This window comes from Bufo gargarizans, chromosome 9, assembly GCF_014858855.1.
Source record: "Bufo gargarizans isolate SCDJY-AF-19 chromosome 9, ASM1485885v1, whole genome shotgun sequence".
Taxonomy (NCBI): Eukaryota; Metazoa; Chordata; class Amphibia; order Anura; family Bufonidae; genus Bufo; species Bufo gargarizans.
Window position 1 is genome coordinate 18,910,732 of NC_058088.1, and position 20,869 is coordinate 18,931,600.

The following is a 20,869-nucleotide window of genomic DNA, read 5'->3' on the forward strand; positions in this document are numbered from 1 at the left end:
CTCAACATCCATGCTGACAAGTGAAGTAGTAATGGATTGGGGTGAAGAAGTGGACCCTAAAAAAAGGAGATCTTCCCTCAACGGTAAGGTGAGGGTGAATTGCCAGTTTCAGCAGACCCGAGTACCATGACCTCTTGGGCGATTTTGGGGCTATTAAGATGATCGAGGCTACCTCTTTCTGTACTTTGTTTAACACCTGAGGGATAAGGCAGAAGGGAGGGAAGGTGTACCCCAATTCCAGACTCCAGTCCTGGGCTAACCCGTCCACTGCTGATGGGTTGTCCCAAAAAATTTTGGGAGAAAAATCTTTCTACCTTCCTGTTGGCTCGGGAGGCAAACAGGTCCACTGTTGGTAGACCATACTCCTGAATTACTTGACAGAAGACTTCTTTGTTCAAGCATTAGTCTCCCTGCCTTACAGTACTCGGCTTAGAAGGTCCACTACAGTATTTTCCTTCCCTTTTAGGTGTATTGCAGAAAGTATTGCAGGAGTCTACTTGATTCCGCTAAACACAAAATCTCTTGACATAGATGAAGAAGGGAGGATACTCTCGTCCCCCCCTGACGATTTATAGAAGACACCACTGTTCAGTTGTCTGTGTAGGAAATCATCCTTCTGTTCCTTATTTCTGGAAGTGCTATTGTTAGTGCCATTTGTACTGCTTTTAACTCCTTGAAGTTGGATGATTTATTTCTCGTACTCAGATCCCAACTACCCTGCCAATACCTGCTCTGGGAGTGGGCCCCTATTTCCAAGGACTGGCATCTGTGGTTACTATAGTCTGATTCGCAAATTCCCATGGGATGCCTGCTGAAAGGTGATCTGGTGACATCCACCACATCAGGAAATACTTTGCTTTCAAGGAGAGATGAAACTTCTGATCTAAAGACTTCTGAGAACCATCCCACTGCCTCAGGATGTCTGCCTGAAGATCTCTGGAGTGAATCTGTGCATATGGAACTGCCGGAATAGTGGATGTCATTTGCCCCAGTACTGCCATTGCCTCTCTGAAAGTGCATAGATAGGACAGGAAGATGGACCGTATTACCTCTATAATGATGTCCTTTCTTCGGGGTGCAAGAAAACTCTTCTGGAGACAAGAATCTAACTGAATCCCTAAAAATACACAACTCTGAGAAGGAATTAGGCTTAATTTTCTCCAATTGATCAACCACCCTAGGCCTTCTAAGGTGGAGCAGAGGAAATTGATATCTTTTTGTAGCTCCTCTTTTGATTGAGAGACAATCGGAAAATCGTTCAGATAGGGGATTAGCGTAACGCCCGACTGTCTTAAAAAGGCTGCCACCTCCGCTATTACCTTGGTGAAAACCCTCAGTGCTTGTGACACTCCGAAGGGAAGAGCTTTGTACTGAAGATGTAATAACTCCCCCTGAACCCATACTGCGGTTCTTAAAAACTTTTGGGAGGCAGGATAAATTGGGACATGACAGTATGCGTCCTCTAGGAACTGGAAACTTCTTTTGGTTGTCCGAGGCTTTCTCTAGAAAGAGAAGAGCCAAAAAGTCTAGAGCCTTCACATGGGAGTGAGCAAAGTCTAGACTTTAAACCCAAAGCCTAGACGCAACCAGCCTGGCTGCGTTTGACAAAGCCGCAGCTCTGGCAGAAAAACTGTGGAGGCGTCCGCCAAAAAATCCGCTGCCTTATGAAAGGTTAGTAGAGAAGCAAGCAAATCTTCCCTTGCGGTATTGTCTCTGATATGGGATTCTATCTGCCCCAGCCATAACCTTAAAGACCTAGACACCCATGAGGCTGCAATAGCTGGTCTGAGACTTGTCGATGCACATTCCCATGACCTTTGAAGATAAATATCCACCTTCTTATCTAAGGGATCTCCTAAACAGCCTAGGTCTTCAAAGGGAAGGTCTGATCTCCCGGCAATCTTGGCTACCGATGCATCAACTAAAAGGGGCCTTATCCCATACACTAGAGATGGATTCCTCAAATGGGTATTTACGCTTGACAAAATTTGGGATAAAAAAATTCTGTCTGGATTTTTCCATTCCTTCTTAATTAATGTCTCAATGTTCTTGTGAATGGGAAAGGCCCTATGGCGCTTTGGACCCAGACCCTCAAAGGCCTGATCAGCTATAGTTTTAGGCTCTTTAGTGTCCTCTAATTGCATAGTAGTCTTCACAGATTTTAATAAGGGCTCTACATCCTCTGGTGGAAAAAGAGATTTTCCTGCTGTATCCTCGTCAGAAGACATATACTTGGAGGATAATTCCTGGTCTCATTCCTGGACTCATCAGGTACCTCCTATCCGGAGGACAGGAAACCTGAACTGAGGTGTGGTGGGGGTGTGAACCTTTTTTTTATCTCATCAGGTTTCCTGCCCTGGATGGGAGGTGCCGCCCGCATGGGTGCCGTCATGGGTGAGAGGAAAAAAAAATTTCAACCGTTTGTCTCCTATAGCTTTCAGTTTCACCGCTTCTGCAGATTGTTGCTTCTTCTCAGTAAATTCCATCAGAGAGCTGCTCTGACAGCTCAATCTGTACCAGTGGCGTAACTAGAAGTGACTGGGCCTCAAAGCACATTTTTGAACCCCCACCCCTGAAACTTCTTTGCAACTCCCTCCTCCTGGCAAACCCCAACTCCTGTAGCTAGTCAAGATCACTGTCTGTTAGGCGAGGCCCGGCAGCCGCTCCGTCTGTTTCCTACGGTCTCACTGTATAACTGTTGTGAGGGCCCTGACGATAAAATCTTTTAGTCCTCATCCTGGGTGGGCCCCTTCTGAGTTTGGGCCCCAAAGCAGCCACTTCCCCCTATAGGCTACACCCCTGCTGTCAGGGAACCACAGATAAGCGCTACAGATCGAGCCGCCAGAGAAGCTCCCTGATGGGATTTACTGAGGAGAAGCGACAATCTGCAGAAGCAGTGAAACTGAAAGCTGTAGAAGGCAAACGGTTGAATATTTTCAACAAAAAACAAGAACATTTAAAAAAATGCCTCCAAAAGGCATCCATAGCGTTCAACAATTCATCTACATTCTGGAAACTGAGGCCACTGAAAAGTTCTGAAACCGCTAAATGATGATTGCCTATAGAATACCTACCAAAAATGGTCTATTTCTGTTCCCAGCACCTACCAGTAATTTTGTTGAAAGAATGAACCAAGTGATTCTACTCCTTGTTATGTCGACATTTTAGGTTTAATAGATTGTCCAAACAAGATAAAAAAATTACAAGTTTTCCCCATTTTTTGGGAAGAAAAGTTACAGGTGGAGGCGCAGAAAACAGAACTGAACCCGAAAATGTTGTGGAAGAGAGTCTGAGTGGTTTACGTCTTCCTCTAAGGTACTTTTAATTCGGACCAGCACAGGGTCGGCAGTAGTGGTGTTACCCTGTTAATAAAAAATAAAATAAAAATAAAAAGATGTGTGAGAAAATACGGCGAGGTCTTTGTTCAGACGTTCAGAGGAGATGCAAAGTCTTTGCTTGTCGATGGACTACAAGTAAACGTTGCCTCTACAGGAGAAGACCTTCATGAGGTGAAGGGTCCATCTACATCATCAGATCCTCAAAGACAACAATTGAATTAGAAAGTGTGTGATCCGTCTGCGTTCCGACACTGCAAAATCCATTTTTTGGCAGTTCTATGTCACACGTTTCTTCATCTTCCTCTTCTTCTTCTTCTTCTTCTTCTTCTGGTTCAGGTTTAGTAATTTGATTAACAATGATTGGACCGATTGGAGTGACCACAGGGTCAAAAAGTATCTTCCGTTTTCTTGCCCGATCTTTTTTCAAATTTTCTTCAATAATCGTTTCTCCTTCGCTGACAATTGGAAAAATAGAAGGCACGGCATCGACTCGCAGCGTTCTTCCGCAGAAGTTGACGATGTACGAATCTGGCGCGAAGTGGCACGAACACAGGCGGTATTGGTTGCTTCTGTTTCTATTGAGTATCTTTTCAGCCAAACCATTTAGATCCTTGAAGACTTGACCGGTCTGTAGCAGCCATATTTTTATTCTGTCGAGGTCCTTTGGAAAGGCGTGCAAAATTACCTGTCCGTTCTGGCCCTTTCTTCCAGTTTTGCTAATACACTGGTTTACCAGACAGCTAGGCATGGCTCTGATTAGAAAATGTCCTATATAAAACAAAGCAAAAATCATATACATAAGTCTTAGGGGCAAAGAAAAAATAAATAAAATGTAATAAGTGTAATAAATATCTAACCCCTTCCCGACCTCCACATACATGTATGTTGGAAGTTGAATCTTTAAAGGGCATCTGTCAGCAGTTTTGTACCTATGACACTGGCTGACCTGTTGCATGTGCGCTTGGAAGCTGAAGGCAGCTGTGTTGGTCCCATGTTTAATATGTGTCCACATATTTGAAAAATGCAAATGAGCTTCTAGGAGCAACGGGGGAGTTGCTGTTACACCTGGAGGCTCTGCTCTCTCTGCAACTGCCACTCGCTTGATTGACAGGGCCAGGGCTGATGATGTTTTTATTGCCTGGTCCTATCAATCTAAGTGGAGTGGATGTGACAGTTGCAGAGAGAGTAGAGCCTCTAGGTGTAACCGTTGCTCCTAGAGGCTCATTGGCATATATTAAACATAGGACCAACACAGATGTCTTCAGCTGCCAAGTGCACATGTAACAGGTCAGCAAGTGTCATAGGTATAACTGCTGACAGATGCCCTTTAAACATGGCGCCCATTCAGGAGCGGAGTGGGTGCCATAGCTGCCAGGTTTCTGATGATTTAAATGGCAGAGACCCAGAGCTAATGTCTGTGGTTTGTGATAACACCGATCACAGGACTAACACCTGAGATATTGTGGTCAATAGTAAAAACTGCGCTGAGATTGAGGTAGCTGTACATTCCCGGTGGTAGCCTCCATCCCACTGAAGGATTGGAGGCTACCACAGCGATAGTTCCTATGATAGGAACAAAATGAAAGTCCCATAGGCTGCAATGGTAATTCATTGCAGTCTATTGGACAAGTGATCTAATGATTGCATGTTCAAGTCCCCTAGGGGGATTTAAAATAAATGTAAAATAAAGTTATAAAAAAAAAACTGTAGTACAGCTGAACACATCTGTCTATACAAGTGACCACTGCAGCCAATTGCTGGCCTCAGGTCTGTATGTACGGTGCGAGACCCTGAGGCTAGTGATGGCTGCAACAGTCACATGTCTAGATGGCGCGTAATCAGCTGTGCGGAGGTAAACAGTTCGACAGGGGACCGAGTGGAGGGGCTAAAACAGCTGGGGATTAAAGAGTTATTCCTCTTGTTTGATAGTGGATTTTAGCGGAGGAGTTGGGGTACTTTCACAATTGCGTCAAAGTTTTCGGGTATTCAGTTCCGTCCTAGGGGCTCAATACCGGAAAAGAACTGATCAGTTTTATCCTAATGCATTCTGAATGAAGAGAAATCCGTTCAGGATGCTTCAGTTCAGTCCTTTTACGGTATTTGGATGGAGAAAAAAACACAGCATGCTGCATTTTTCTCTCCGGCCCAAAATCCTGAACACTTGCCAGCATGTTTTTCCATTAGAATGTATTAGCGCCGCATTGACTGATCTGCTCTTCCGGTCTGTGCATGCGCAGACCTCTAAAAATGTAAAGAAAATAAATACCGGATGCATTTTTCCCAGATGACACCGGAGAGACCAATCCGGTATGGCAATGCATTTGTGAGACAGATCCGCATCCGGATCAGACAGATCCGCATCCGGATCAGTCTACAAATGGTTTCCTTTTGCATACAGATTGCCAGATCCGGCGACGGAACTGCCTGCCGGTATCCAGCAATGCAAGTGTGAAAGTACCCTTAAAGGGACTGTAAAGAATATAAAAGAAAAGTCTAAAGGCAGGGTAAATACAGTAGATTGAAAAAAAAACAAAAAAAAACGCTAAATAAACCTTATTTTTTTTAAAGGGGTATTCTGCTTGTCTGAAGTTATCCACAGGTTAGGAGATAACTATTATATCAGTGGGGGGTCTTACCGCTGGAGCTCCCACTGATCATGAGAATTGGGGCCCCGTGTTCCCTGCAGCCTCCCTGAAATGAAAGGAGCGGCAGGTCGGACATGTGTGCAGCTGCTCCTTTCATTTCTATGGGAATCCCAGAGACAGGTGAGCACTGTGCTCGGCTATCTCCGGAACGCCCATAGAAATGAAAGGAGAGGCAACTCTCATGTGTGACCTGTGGATAGGGGATAACTTCAAACAAGCGGTACCCCCAAAAAAAAAAAAAAATAATACATAAAAAATGTTTTATTTTATTTTTTAACTATTAACCCTGCCTTTAGACTTTTCTTTTATACTCTGGACAATCCCTTTAACACCTCTGCTAAAATCCATAGAATATTAATATCATCTTAAGGCTACATTCACACGTCAGTATTTTTCTATATCCCGAATTTCGGTCCGTTTTTTGCGGATCCGTTGTTCCTGAAAATGTTTCCGTATGTCATCCATTTTTGGGGATCCGCAAACATGTATAAATTTCAATAAGCAAATAAAGTTGTTTGGATTTCTTTGAAAAAAAATTGAAAAAAAAAAGTGAATAAGTGATTTCTGTGGGCAGGATTTAATTTCCAGGAACGGATTCCGCATAAAACGGATGACATACGTAATGACATACGAATGTCATTCGTTTTTTGCGGAACCATTTACTTTGTATTGTACCAGGATCCAATTTTTGCTGAAAAGAATAGGACAAGTTTTATATTTAATCGGACATGCGGAACGGAACAACGGAAACGGACAGCACACATTGTGTTGTCCGATTTTTTCCAGGACCCATTGAAAATGAATGGGTCCAGATCTGGTCCAGATCTGTTCCGCAAAAAACGGAACAGATCAGGAAAGAAACAACGGACGTGTGAATGGACCCTAAAGGGGTTCTGCACTTTGTTTAAACTGATGCTCTATTCTCTGAATAGATCATCAGCATCTGATCGGCGGGGGTCCGACACCCGGGACCCCCGCCGATCAGCTGTTTGAGAAGGCAGCAGCGCCGCGGCCTTCTCACTGTTTACCGCCGGCCCAGTGACGTCACGACTAGTATCAATGGCCTGGGCGGGGCTAAGCTCTATTCAAGTGAACCGAGCTTAGCCCCGCCCAGGCCAGTTGATACTAGTCGTGACGTCACTCGGCCGGCGGTAAACAGTGAGAAGGCCGCGGCGCTGCTGGAGCGCCGCTGCCTTCTCAAACAGCTGATCGGCGGGGGTCCTGGGTGTCAGACCCCCGCCGATCAGATGCTGATGATCTATCCAGAGGATAGATCATCAGTTTAAACAAAGTGCAGAACCCCTTTTAATAATTTATCTTTGTAGACTCTTACCTATGACGGATCCAATAGTTGATTAGTGGAGGAAACAGAACTTCGTCAGCGGTCAAAAAATACCTGAAAGAAGCATTGCCTTTTGTTTAAGTGATACTCTTAAAGGGGTATCCGCATCTTGCACAATTATGGCATATAGTTAGGCTATGTCCCACCTCTAGAACTAAACCTGGAAGGGACAGCAAGCTGCGCATGCACTGCTACCCTTCATTCACTGCTGTGGGACTTCCGAAAATATCCAAGTGAGCGAGGGCGGCTAATTTAACAAGAAGGTGATGGAGTGCAAGCTGCGCAGGTACAGCCACGCCTTCTATTCACCACTATAGGACTTCCGAAAATAGCTACCCCCCCACATAGCGGTGAATGGAAGATAGCAGAGCATGCGCAGCTTGCTGTCCCTTTTTGGATTTCATATGAGAGATGGGACCTGCGTCTATCTCGCGTTTATGGTACAGCCTAACTCTTGGCTATTTCCGGAGCCCCGTAGCAGTGAACGGAGGGTGGCAGCACATGTGCAGTGTGCTCTCTGCTCACTTTGGGGTCCTGTTCTGGAGACAGGAGCGGGTCCCAGAGGCAGGATCCGCACATATCGGACATTTATTGCATATCCTTGCCGTATGCCTTAAACGTCCGGATGGGACAACCCCTTTCAATGCAAAATAAGCATTTGTACATGGAGGAGGTGAACCTCTACCTACCGTCGGCAGCGCTTATACTTAGTGGGTATTCCGAAGAAATCTCTGGACCTCTCTGCCCGCTTGGACCTCGTGGCCTGAATACTATATAAAAAAGATGAAAGAAGTTAACACGGACATAGTTTTTCGTGTACCGGCTGCAATGGATCCATGGAGTCCATTCCCTGGAGCCTCAGTCCTGACAATAGCTCATCAATATCTCCAGGATAGAAAAACCCATTATAGTGGTTTCTCCAGCACCTGTTTAGTTGTGCTAGCAGCGGGGGAAGGGGTGCAAAACTGCTGACAGGCTCCCTTTAAGGGGTTAATTACTGCTGCTACAGACAGATACAAACATGTAACATGACATAAAAAGACAAAGAATACTAATAAAACACCCACTGACCAGTAACCTACCTGGAGATGGCAGAGCTCAGGGGGGGTAAAGGACCTGTGATGATGTCACAATCACATGATCAGGCATAGGAGGAGTTAAAGGGTGGGGTGACATCACTTCCTTACCTCCCCTCCCTAGGCATGTGACTGATCACATGATCATGACATCATCACTACACTCACAATCTTCTGGGAGGTTTAGGTCCAGTGAGAAGCCTCCTCTGTGTTGTGTCAGCACAGTATTTTACGGATTGTGTTCCTGAGGCTACGTTCATACTGATTTTGCACAAAAAAAGATGCGCTTTAAGATCTTCCCCGTGATTTTTATTTTTTTGTAAACCTTTCTTTATTCGTTTTTCCGATATATAAAAAGGTCATTACAGCAATTACAATGTGAAATACATTCAGTCAGTACAAAATACATCATAGCTTGTAAATCACCTTAGTAGCCTTATATGATTCTTTACCACATTTCACAAGCAAATACCCCTTTCCCCACAATCACCTACCCTAACACATCCTTTTACTTCCTGTCTTGTCCGTCTTCAATATCATTATTATCAGTCTAACTAAACCCAATCATCTGCTTCCTTAAACCATCTCCCTCTGGTCTAATTTCCCTAAAGTTCTGTTCTGTTAAGAACCAAGCCGTGCACCTAAACGGTTCCATCAATGTTCGGATTTCTTCATCCGCAAGGACCAAAGATATAAAATCCCTCCATTTTTTCATAAGCCCTTTAACCATGCTTTCCTTCTTTTGCTCCGCTGCTAAGAATTCCATCTTTAGGCAGTTTTTAGCTTGTGCAATAATTTGACATGTTGGGCGTATTTGGTCTCAGCTGACAGTGACATAACGGGCATCTCTTGGCTGCCAAAATGCATAGATGAATTGTTTGGGTTAGTTTTAGGTTATCTGGGTGACTATGAAACAATATTGTCTCTACTGACAGTGGCAAGTGAAATTTCAGTGCCTCCTTGCACCATTGAACAAAAACATTCCAGAAGGAAACCAACTGGGTACAGGACCAAAGCCCATGGTATAAGTTGGTATTACTCATCTTGCATTTTGGGCACTGTGTCAGCCTATTTAGTTGTGTTGGTACATATGAGTCATGGAAGCCATAAATAGCTCTATGTATTATCTTAAATTGAGTTTCACGCCAGGTTTCACATGGTGCCGCTTTCCTTACCTCCATCCAACCCTATATGATTCTGTCTTGGATATTGGGAGCTTGCAACTCCTTTTCCCAGGACTTGAACGTTTTTGCCGTTGCGGTCTCCGACCTCCTTTTTTGCAATCGGAGAGCGAGGTCAACAAGGGATAAATAGTTATGGTTTGATAGTTTCAAGGAATCAAATTGGTTGAATTGAAACTCCCGGGAAAGATCCCTCAACCTTCCTTTCAGGAAGTTCACCATCTGCAAGTGTGCTAAAAAGTGTTTTGCGGTCAACTTGTATTTTGAGCAGACCTCGTTTGATAGAAGGTATCTGTTTTCCGACTCATGCCATACATCTCCTACAAATCTAATGCCCTTAGCTTTCCATTCAATAAATTGTTTGTTCTGTCCCCCCTTTTCAAATTCTGGGTGATCCCACAAAGGCATATATTTTGAGAGTAAGAACGAGAGGCCATATTCCTTACATACCACTTTCCAGGTTGCCACTGCATCCTTTATCAAGATGCTCTTATTTTATCAAAGGTGGGAGATTCGTATATTTCGTGTGTAACAGAGCCGCTAAGGACCATGGTTGAACTAATTGAGATTCTATCTCTAAATTGGAATAATGGCTCGACTGAGTTATCTAATCGATACAGTGTCTGAAGTTACTCGCTACGTTATATCTCCTAATATTCGGGAAGTTTAGTCCCCCTTCTGATCTGGCCAATTGCAGCTTCTGGAGAGAGATTCGAGGCCTTCTACCCCTCCACATGAAATAGCTAAACGCCGATTCTAGGGTTTTGATGTCTGTATGTTTAATTAATATCGGTATCGTCTGTAAGGGGTACAAGAGCCTCGCGAAGCTAATCATTTTTATTAGATGACACCTTCCTGTTAGGGACAATGGAAGGAGCATCCAGTTGTCTATTTCCCTAAGGATTTTCTGAAACAGTGGTGGGTAATTAAGGTTATATATAGTATCCGAGGTCTGACCTATCATTATGCCCAGGTATTTTATATGCGAGGTGGCTATTTTAACAGGCAGGTCTTGTGAAATCCATGTCACCTCTCTGGCTCTTTGCTTCAGGAGAAGTAGTTCACTTTTATCCACATTTATTTTAAAACCCGAGAAGCTACCAAACTCGGCCAATTGTTGCAATAATATGTGTAGATCTCTCCTCGGATTCTCCAAAAAGACTAGGAGATCATCGGCAAACAAAGCATGTCGAATCTCCCTCGTGTTCATATTAAACCTTCTCTTTTTTCCAGATTTGTTCCAACTCGTCAGAAGGACTACTTTTGAAAGCTGTATAAGCTCTCCAGAGTGCCTTACTATGTGTATCTATATGGTCATCTACGTTTTTCTTTAATCCTGCCATATGTGAAATCAATTTTCCCCGGAGCACCGCCTTCGCTGCATCCCACGTTAGCTGAGCATTATCTGGATTATTGTTCAGTTCCATATACTCATCCCACCATCCCACAAGTAGTTTACCGAACTCCTCATTCTCGTATAGGTCCAAAGGAAAGCGCCATATATAGTCCTTCCCTCTAGGCCAGTGGTTCTCAACCTTTCTAAAGCCGTGACCCCTTAATACAGTTCCTTATGTTGTGGTGACCCCCAACCATTACATTTTTTTCCTTGCTACCATAACTAATTTTGCTACTGTTATGAATTGTAATGTAAATATCTGATATGCAGGATGTATGCCAGTCTATTACAAGGTGTTAGGTAGTTCTGTAATTGGCGCTGTGTTGTGGGGGATCTGTGGAGGGCGCTGTGTTGTGGGGGATCTGTGGATGGCGCTGTGTTGTGCGGGATCTGTGGAGGGCGCTGTGTTGTGGGGGATCTGTGGAGGACGCTGTGTTGTGGGGGATCTGTGGAGGACGCTGTTATATTGGGGATCTGTGGAGGACGCTGTTATGGGGGATCTGTGGAGGACTCTGTTATGGGGGATCTGTGGAGGACGCTGTTATGGGGGATCTGTGGAGGACAGTGTTATGGGGGATCTGTGGATGGCACTGTTATGGGGTGGATCTGTGGAGTACGCTGTTATAGGGGATGTGTGCTATGACACATAGGGCCATGAGGGGGGCCAGCATAAGACATATAGCATCTTATGCTGGTCCCCCTCATGGCCCTATGTGTCCCCTCATGTGTCCTAAACTGCGCACATAACTGTCTTTGCGTGTAAAGTATGTTACTCCTGTGTGAAACAATCTCTCTCCTATTTGTAGCGTTATACTACCCTACCTCGTGAGATTTCCCTACCTCCTGACTTCCTGTCGCACTGCTACTTCGTCTGAGGCTTCCTATTAGGGCTGCACGATTTTAGCGTTACATTACCCTACCTCGTGAGATTTCCCTACCTCCTGACTTCCCGTCGCACTGCTAATGACGTGAGGAGGCGTTTCTGAGTTTTGACGATCTGCGCATGCGCAAACCGACAGTTTATGGAAAATCTCAGTGGAGTTCAGCTTTACACCGGGACACTGCGCATGCGCAGGAGAGCCTTAGTAGGGAAATATTACGGCCCAGTGCGCAAGCGCGGCTAACTCCGGCCGGCGCATGCGCAGTGTCCCGGTGTGAAGCTGAACTCCGCTGAGATTTTCCATAAACTGTCGGTTTGCGCATGCGCAGATCGTCAAAACTCAGGAACGCCTCCTCACGTCATAAGCAGTGCGACGGGAAGTCAGGAGGTAGGGAAATCTCACGAAGTAGGGTAATGTAACGCTACAATCGTGCAGCCCTAATAGGAAGCCTCAGACGACCCCCCGGAAAGGGCCGATCGACCCCCAAAGGGGTCGCGACCCCTGGGTTGAGAACCGCTGTTCTAGGCACACTATCTCTAAACGTTGACACTAAGGGTGCATGGTCAGAAATAACCATGTCTGCTATCTCTATGGACAAACACCTACCACTTAAAGGGGTCGATACCAAAATATAGTCTAGACGCGACCATGACTTGTGAGCTGCCGAGTAATGAGTAAATTCGCGCCCTTCTGGATGAAAGGTGCGCAAAGTATCTATTAGATCCACGGACGTCATCATGTCATTCAGTATCGACTCATGTCTTTTTGTCGGTGGATTGCCCACCCTGTCTGATCTCCTATCTTCTTCCCAATCAGCCACTACGTTCAAATCGCCCCCTATCACTTTGTCATGAATCGGGTCCAACAATAATCTGCCCATTAAGTTAGAGAAGAAGGTACTATGAGTTTCATTAGGGCCATAAACATTGTATATACTCAGTAAACCTGACGAGAATTTGAGGGCACCTTGAGCGATCCGCCCATCTTCATCAACAAAACAAGAATGTACTGAATAAGGTAAACCTTTCTGCAGTAATATCAGAACCCCTGCTTTGCGGGCCACCGACTGAGACCCCATCACCATTCCCATACGCAGCAAATCTCTCTCCTCCATGTGTGTTTCTTGGAGGAGAGTGATGTCAGCCCGCAGTCTGTTTAGGTGATTCAATACCATCATTCTTTTTTGCGGGGATCTGAGACCTTTAACGTTCCACGAGATTATGTTAACCATAGTGACCAGTTTTCATGAATATCATTAATCACGGACCTAGGACAGGTTTTGGATAGAACAGGTAATATGGTGATCATTCCCAGCACATATAACCCCCCCTCCCCCCCACCCATATACCAACTCAATTAACATATACATTTTAACAGAGTTTAGCAAAACATAGAAGATATTCACTTCATACTCTCTTACATAACTCTTTTGAGCTTACGTCTTCCCGACATGGTAGTAGTGTTACACATACTTAATATCTACTGATGCCTCCTCTTACTACCCTCCTATAAGATGTTCCGCTTAACATTAAGAACCCCTAGTTCTAAAGTTAACAATACCTAGTCCATCAGCGATGTAACAACTCTCGTCCACCCCCGTGGGGATACGGCAAGCTAGCCATAGCCCGGCCCCGAAGCCGTTAATCGCTTGCTCCTTCTGAAGCAAAGTCAGGTCACCCATTTCGCCTTTTTGCGCTGTTCTTTTGGATCCCAGAGTAGGGTCCCCTTGATTTCCATCTGGTCCTGGAGATTGTGCTGGTGCTGGAGATATTTTCCTCCTTCCCTCTTGTATCTCTGCCTCTATGTTCAACACAATCGCCGCTTCTCTAGGTGTTTGGAACGTGTCTATTGTACCGTCCTCATGAAATATTTTCAGCGTGGCCGGGTAGAGAAGTGTCAATCTCATCTTTCTATAAAAAAAACTCTGAACAGATCTCTGAAAAGTCTTTGCGTTTCTTAAGAACTTCAGCGGAGAAATCATTAAACAGGAGAACTGAATGTCCTCGTATTTGCACTGATGAGTGCGCTTTTTTGTAGGCTTTCAGAATTTCCGCCTTTTCCGCATAGTTTGGGAATTTCATGATGACTTGTCTGGGTCTCTGACCCCGGCCAGAGATCTCACGCTGGCTACCAGGTTTTTCATCAGCGGACCTCAAATCAGGGTCCATAAGTGCCACCTAGCGAGGAACTTACTGTCCACAGGAGGCCCAAAACCAAAACCAGATCTCCCAGACTACAGTTACGGAGCCCAGATGCTCGATTATAGGCCCAATTCTGGGCTGGCTGAGCTATCTTCCTATGCTCCCTACCTATCCTATTCAGTGGGATTGTCTCCCCCTCACCCACCGGACCTACGGTGGGCCCCTCCGCCTTGGGTTTCTGGTGTTCTAACACCTCAACTGGGCCAGGCCTCGCTACTGGAGCTTTCCCTATCTCCCTGGGATCAGTATGTAAAACTTCCAGCCACAGGGCTGGGAACAATGGAAAGTCTCTTCCTAGTATCACTTTATAGTGCATGCTGGGGGGTTACGGCCACCTTGTGGCACGCCAGCATTAGAAGAATTTTGGTATCTCTGACTTTTAGTCTAACCAGACTGTTTGATTCGACTGCAGCAGCTCCCCCCACAGCAGAAGACTCCCCTCTCAGGACCACCCAGCTGCTCCACTGTTTTGCCCTCTTCAACCCCAGGACGAGGGGATTCCAGGGGAGCCGCAGCTTGCTCTACCTCGCTCGAGCTTTCAGCATGACCCCCCCCCCCCCCCGTTCCTCCAGGCTGTCAACTGTGCTGGTAAATGAGAGATTGTTTAAAAAAAAAAAAAAAAAAGTCTATGAAGGGTATTACCATATAAAACACATTTAAGAACCCGCACTGGTCCAGTAGCCTTTTAACATATTGATTAACTTTACAGTATTTCTTGTCACTATGAAAAGGCTGGAGAAGGTCTTAATAAAGTGGTTATTTGGGTTCCCAAATGGCCCCCAAACCCTTCCTATCTCATGTAGTCTACACTAAGTACATCACTTGTTAATGTCTTGGTCCATTGTTCCCATTAGCCATTGCAGAGGCCAAGGTCTGTTTCAGTACTGTCCTTGTCCACACTATGGTAGACACCGACTTCCGTCTAGCAATGTTGACGGGAACTGCACAGATGGATGTTCCTTACCGCTCTCCTCACCTGTTTCTGATGTCACCCATTTGTGCAGGTCCTGTCAGGAGAAACCATGCTAGATGGGAGTCTTCTTCTAGCATGGTCTGGACAAGGGCAGTAGATTACCAGCAGAGAACAAAGTGTACCAGGCATGTGCAATCCCGCAACTGCAGATCCTAGGAAAATTATTCATGGTTCACCCCTCTGGGAAACCAACCCCCTTCTAGAGGGACAACACACAGAGAAACGTCTTGCACACATGCAGGGACAAACACCAACAACATCCCAGACATGTAACAACAAACAAGACGTACAACAAACCCTGAACATAAACCCACACCAAACATACAAGTGAGGTTGGGTACATAGAGGATACAAGGGAGACAAAGGAATGACATTGCTAAGAGACCTTGATGTCCAACAAGGTGGCCCTCAATGACTGGGCAGATGGAATAGCCACAGAATGGAGCACAGCTTCCAGCCCACAGCAAGGCTAGAGCACAACTAACCTCCAAGCTACAAGCAAAGGCAAAATAGCTAGAAGAGACCACACCCTGATCTTACCAAGTCAGGATATTAACCCCATGCACACCACACCGCAGGGAGACACAACTTAAAGGGGAAGTGCACGTGCAAACCGCAAACTACACGTTGCAACGAGTCTGCACGGCAACCACGTCACGGTCAAACCCCAATATGACCGTGACTCTTGAATGGAGCGACGGAACAATAATAAGACAAGTTCTATCTTTTAGCGGAACAGATATATAGACCTATGGAAACGGAATCCATAACTTTTTTTGCCCATTGAATGGTTCAGTATATGGTCCGCATAAAAAAACTGAACGGACACCGAAAGAAAATACGTTCATGTGCATGAGGCCTTAGACTGCAATTAGACTGGAGCAGTGCATACACCGGTCATCATTTTGCAGGCTATTTATTAAAAGTCGCACAGCAGTTGATAAATGAGGCCAGACATCTTTGTATTGTGTATTACTGTAGTGCAGCGGCGGCACGAAGCGCACGGCGTCATAGCAACCAATGATGCCGTGCGCTCCTGCTGTCAGCAGGATGCCAGGCCGGGATACCACGGACTGCTCACGGCTGTGTGCATTCGGCCTTAGTCGGGTCTCTGGTGGTTCAGACTGGTCTACGCAGTATGTGCGGAAAAAAAGCACAAGCCCTGTGAAAAGTCGCATTTCATCTTGCAAAAGTGACAAATGAAAAGCCAGCCCTGGTCTGACTGATTTTGTGCATATTTCAATCGTAAAAAAAAGATGAAAAAAATTAGACATCTACAGAATTAGTGAACCTACAGAATCGCAACCTATGTGTGAACCTACTGTAAGGGCTCATGCACAGGAAAGTTTTTTTTGTCTGCGCGTTTTGCAGGTCAGATGCGGACCTATTCACTTCAATGGGGCCGCAAAAGATGCGGACAGCACACTGCAAGTTGTCCAGATCCGTATGTCCGCTCCGCAAAAAAATTGAAGATGTCTTATTCTTGTCTGCATTACGGACAAGGATCTATAATGGCCCAGACATTACGTTCCGCAAAATACGGAACACACCCGGCTGTATCCGTGTCTTGTAGATCCGCAATTTGAGCCTCTGTCTATAAGCCCTAATTCTGCACGCTCACCCTAATGAACCTGATGCTAATTTTGCTCTGCAAAATGCTACTTGCAGATTTTGTAGCGGATTCTGTCCTATGCATTGCAAAGGGTAAAAGCCGCAATGAAAATCTACAGAAAAAAAAAAAACCTGACATATTATGGATTTCTCATGTCACTTTCTACAGCGTGGGGATGAAATATTTAAGGTCCCATCTACTTAGTTAGTGCTGTATCATGCTGCAGATTTATCACATGTAATACGCAACGTGTGCACAAGCGCCTTATGAGAGTTGTGCCAAGTTGAACAGGAAAGACAATAACTATGTGGTTGGTGGGGGTCCATCCATTTGGGACCTCATCGATCCCGAAAATGGTGGTCCCATTCCTCCCATCTGAATGTATACCTATGCTTCAATTCATTCATGCTGTACTGAGCTCTCTCTAGCAGTCCCATGCAGACTGAATGGAGCGGCAGTACACATGCTTGACCCGCTGCTCCATTCAAGTGGGGGAATGAGACTCCCATTCTCGGGACCAGCGGGTGTATACAGTCGTGGCCAAAAGTTTTGAGAATTACATAAATATTGGAAATTGGAAAAGTTGCTGCTTAAGTTTTTATAATAGCAATTTGCATATACTCCAGAATGTTATGAAGAGTAATCAGATGAATTGCATAGTCCTTCTTTGCCATGAAAATTAACTTAATCCCCAAAACAACTTTCCACTGCATTTCATTGCTGTCATTAAAGGACCTGCTGAGATAATTTCAGTAATCGTCTTGTTAACTCAGGTGAGAATGTTGACGAGCACAAGGCTGGAGATCATTATATCAGGCTGATTGGGTTAAAATTGCAGACTTGACCTGTTAAAAGGAGGGTGATGCTTGAAATCATTGTTCTTCCATTGTTAACCATGGTGACTTGCAAAGAAACGCGTGCAGCCATCATTGTGTTGCATAAAAATGGCTTCACAGGCAGGGATAGTGTGGCTACTAAGATTGCACCTCAATCAACTATTTATAGGATCATCAAGAACTTCAAGGAAAGAGGTTCAATTCTTGTTAAGAAGGCTTCAGGGCGTCCAAGAAAGTCCAGCAAGCGCCAGGATCGTCTCCTAAAGAGGATTCAGCTGCGGGATCGGAGTGCCACCAGTGCAGAGCTTGCTCAGGAATGGCAGCAGGCAGGTGTGAGCGCATCTGCACGCACAGTGAGGCGAAGACTTTTGGAAGATGGCCTGGTGTCAAGAAGGTCAGCAAAGAAGCCACTTCTCTCCAAAAAAAACATCAGGGACAGATTGATCTTCTGCAGAAAGTATGGTGAATGGACTGCTGAGGACTGGGGCAAAGTCATATTCTCCGATGAAGCCTCTTTCCGATTGTTTGGGGACTCAGGAAAAAGGCTTGTCCAGAGAAGAAAAGGTGAGCGCTACCATCAGTCCTGTTTTATGCCAACAGTAAAGCATCCTGAGACCATTCATGTGTGGGGTTGCTTCTCATCCAAGGGAGTGGGCTCACTCACAATTTTGCCCCAAAACACAGCCATGAATAAAGAATGGTACCAAAACACCCTCCAACAGCAACTTCTTCCAACAACAACAGTTTGGTGAAGAACAATGCATTTTCCAGCACGATGGAGCACCGTGCCATAAGGCAAAAGTGATAACTAAGTGGCTCGGGGACCAAAACGTTGACATTTTGGGTCCATGGCCTGGAAACTCCCCAGTTCTCAATCCCATTGAGAACTTGTGGTCAATCCTCAAGAGGCTGGTGGACAAACAAAAACCCACTAATTCTGACAAACTCCAAGAAGTGATTATGAAAGAATGGGTTGCTATCAGTCAGGAATTGGCCCAGAAGTTGATTGAGAGCATGCCCAGTCGAATTGCAGAGGTCCTGAAAAAGAAGGGCAAATACTGACTCTGCATAAATGTCATGTAATTGTTGATAAAAGCCTTTGAAACGTATGAAGTGCGTGTAATTATATTTCACTACATCACAGAAACAACTGAAACAAAGATCTAAAAGCAGTTTAGCAGCAAACTTTGTGAAAACGAATATTTGTGTCATTCTCAAAACTTTTGGCCACAACTGTACATGGTCAGACCTCCACCAATCAGATAGTTAGGACTGTTTCACACGAGCGAGTCTATTGCAGGAATCGCACTCTGTGTGTGAGCGTGATCCTCCGTTCTGTACAGGTCAGACAGTGTCATAGGTACAAATCTGCTGACAGATGCCCTTTAAGCATGATCCTCCGTTCTGGACTTGCAGGAGTGCAGGGCATTATATTGATTTATAATCCTGTGTGCCTCTGCTTGACCTTACTTCTACAGGATCATACTGACATAAAGCTATCAGTGTGATCCTGTAGAAGTAAGGTCATGCAGAGGCACACAGCATTATAAATCATGATAATGCCCTGCACTCCTGCAAGTCCAGAACGGAGGATCACGCTTAAAGGGCAGATTTTTACCTATGACACTGGCTGACCTGTTACATGTGCACTTGGCAGCTGAAGGCATCTCTGTTGGTCCCATGTTCATATGTGTCCGCATTGCTGAGAAAAATGAAGTTTTATTATATGCAAATGAGCCTCTAGGAGCAATGGGGGCGTTACCATTACACCTAGAGGCTCTGCTCTCTCTGCAACTGTCACGTCCTCTACACTATGATGCAACTGACACCCCAGTATTATAATTAGCTGCATCTCTTGCAAAATGGCTACCGCCTGACATACTGTGTCCCACTACTCTGCTGGACCGTATTGTAGCTGACAAATTCTGGAGGGCACCCCTCCAGCGCTGGGTTGGCCAGATGTCTCCTACTAGTGCCCTGGAGATAGTGGACCTGGTCCAATGGTATGGGGCTACTGAGGAACTCCAGGGGGGAACTCTGGGGAAGGGTGTAACAAAATCCAGAAAATCCCTGCCCCAGACCCGGTGGCCTGATCTGAGAAACACTGCATGGGATGCGCCTTTTGGGGATCAGAATCCAAAAATCTGCTGGCGGTGTGATGAGCCAGCCATGTACGGGCTGTCACCACCTGGTCGAGCCCATGGACGTAAACTTTGGGTATCGACAGTCATGGTATGCCAGAAGGGTCGGTGCGTCTGACACTCTCAATAGCCAACCTTTGTGTCAGGTGGAGTCACACCTGCGATGGCTCTGCTGGACTCAGGGAGTCGGGTGACCCTTGTGAGGGCTTCCCTGGTGCAACCCACCGAGTTTACGGGCTGTAAAGTCGGGGTGCTCAGCATACATGGAGATATAAAAGAGTACCCCACTGGTCTGTTGTCCCTAAGCACGTGTGCCAGCAGGCGGATCCATGAGGTGGCCGTAACCACCAGCATGCACTATAAAGTGATACTAGGAAAAGACTTTCCATTGTTCCCAGCCCTGTGGCCGGCTGTTGTACATACAAATCCCCGGGAGATGGGGAAAGCTCCAGTAGCGAGGCCTGCCCCAGTTGAGGTGTTAGAACACCTGAAACCCAAGGCGGAGGGGCCCACGGTAGGTCCGGTGGGTGAGGGGGGAGACAATCCCACTGAATAGGATAGGTAGGGAGCATAGGAAGATAGCTCAGCCAGCCCAGAATCGGGCCTATAATCGAGCATCTGGGGTCCGTAACTGTAGTCTGGAAGATCTGGTTTTGGTTTTTGGGCCTCCTGTCGACAGTAAGTTCCTCGCTGGGTGGCAGGGGCCCTACAAAACATCAGAGAAAGTTGGAGAAACAAATTACAAGGTACGCCAGCCAGGTCGGCAAAAGCCAAGGCAGGTCTACCATGTCAATTTACTAAAACCTTGGAAGGTTAGGGAGACCTGTACTGAGAACAGCCCGCGGCTGTTCTAGGGGAAGAGATTCCGGTCCCTCTGCTACAGGGGAAGAGGCTGCCACAGAAAAGATTATTGACAGCCTTTTTTCCGCTAAACAGACTCAGGGGGCAAGGGAGTTTGTTAGTCGGAACAAGGATGTGTTCTCTGACCTCCCTGAACGCCCTTTCGTAACCCACTGTGATATTGTCACTGAGCCCCAGGCAAAAGTCTGGTTAAAGCCGTACGAGGCGCCCGTCGCTCGGCGAAGGAGCGGTACGAGGTTGGCCGCAGCCTGTCACAACCTGGACAAAGAGAGGAAATCCCGGGCCATCAGATGGCTCTGGTCACTGCAGAACTGCTCTGGTCACAGAGCAGGCCGTTGCAGGGAAACGCGGAGGCACTGTCCCAGGTGCACTGTTTATGTATGTGT

General features: G+C 45.8%; 1 long non-coding RNA gene across 1 annotated transcript; it reads right to left on the reverse strand.

Moving 5' to 3' along the window:
• Window positions 1-3,145: 3,145 nt before the first annotated feature.
• On the reverse strand, window positions 3,146-8,472 carry LOC122946785. The gene is made up of 4 exons (XR_006391262.1): window positions 8,408-8,472; window positions 8,015-8,095; window positions 7,317-7,379; window positions 3,146-4,106 (listed from the first exon to the last, which is right to left on the reverse strand). It is a non-coding gene; the product is annotated as an uncharacterized LOC122946785 (long non-coding RNA).
• Between the last annotated feature and the right edge of the window lie 12,397 nt (window positions 8,473-20,869).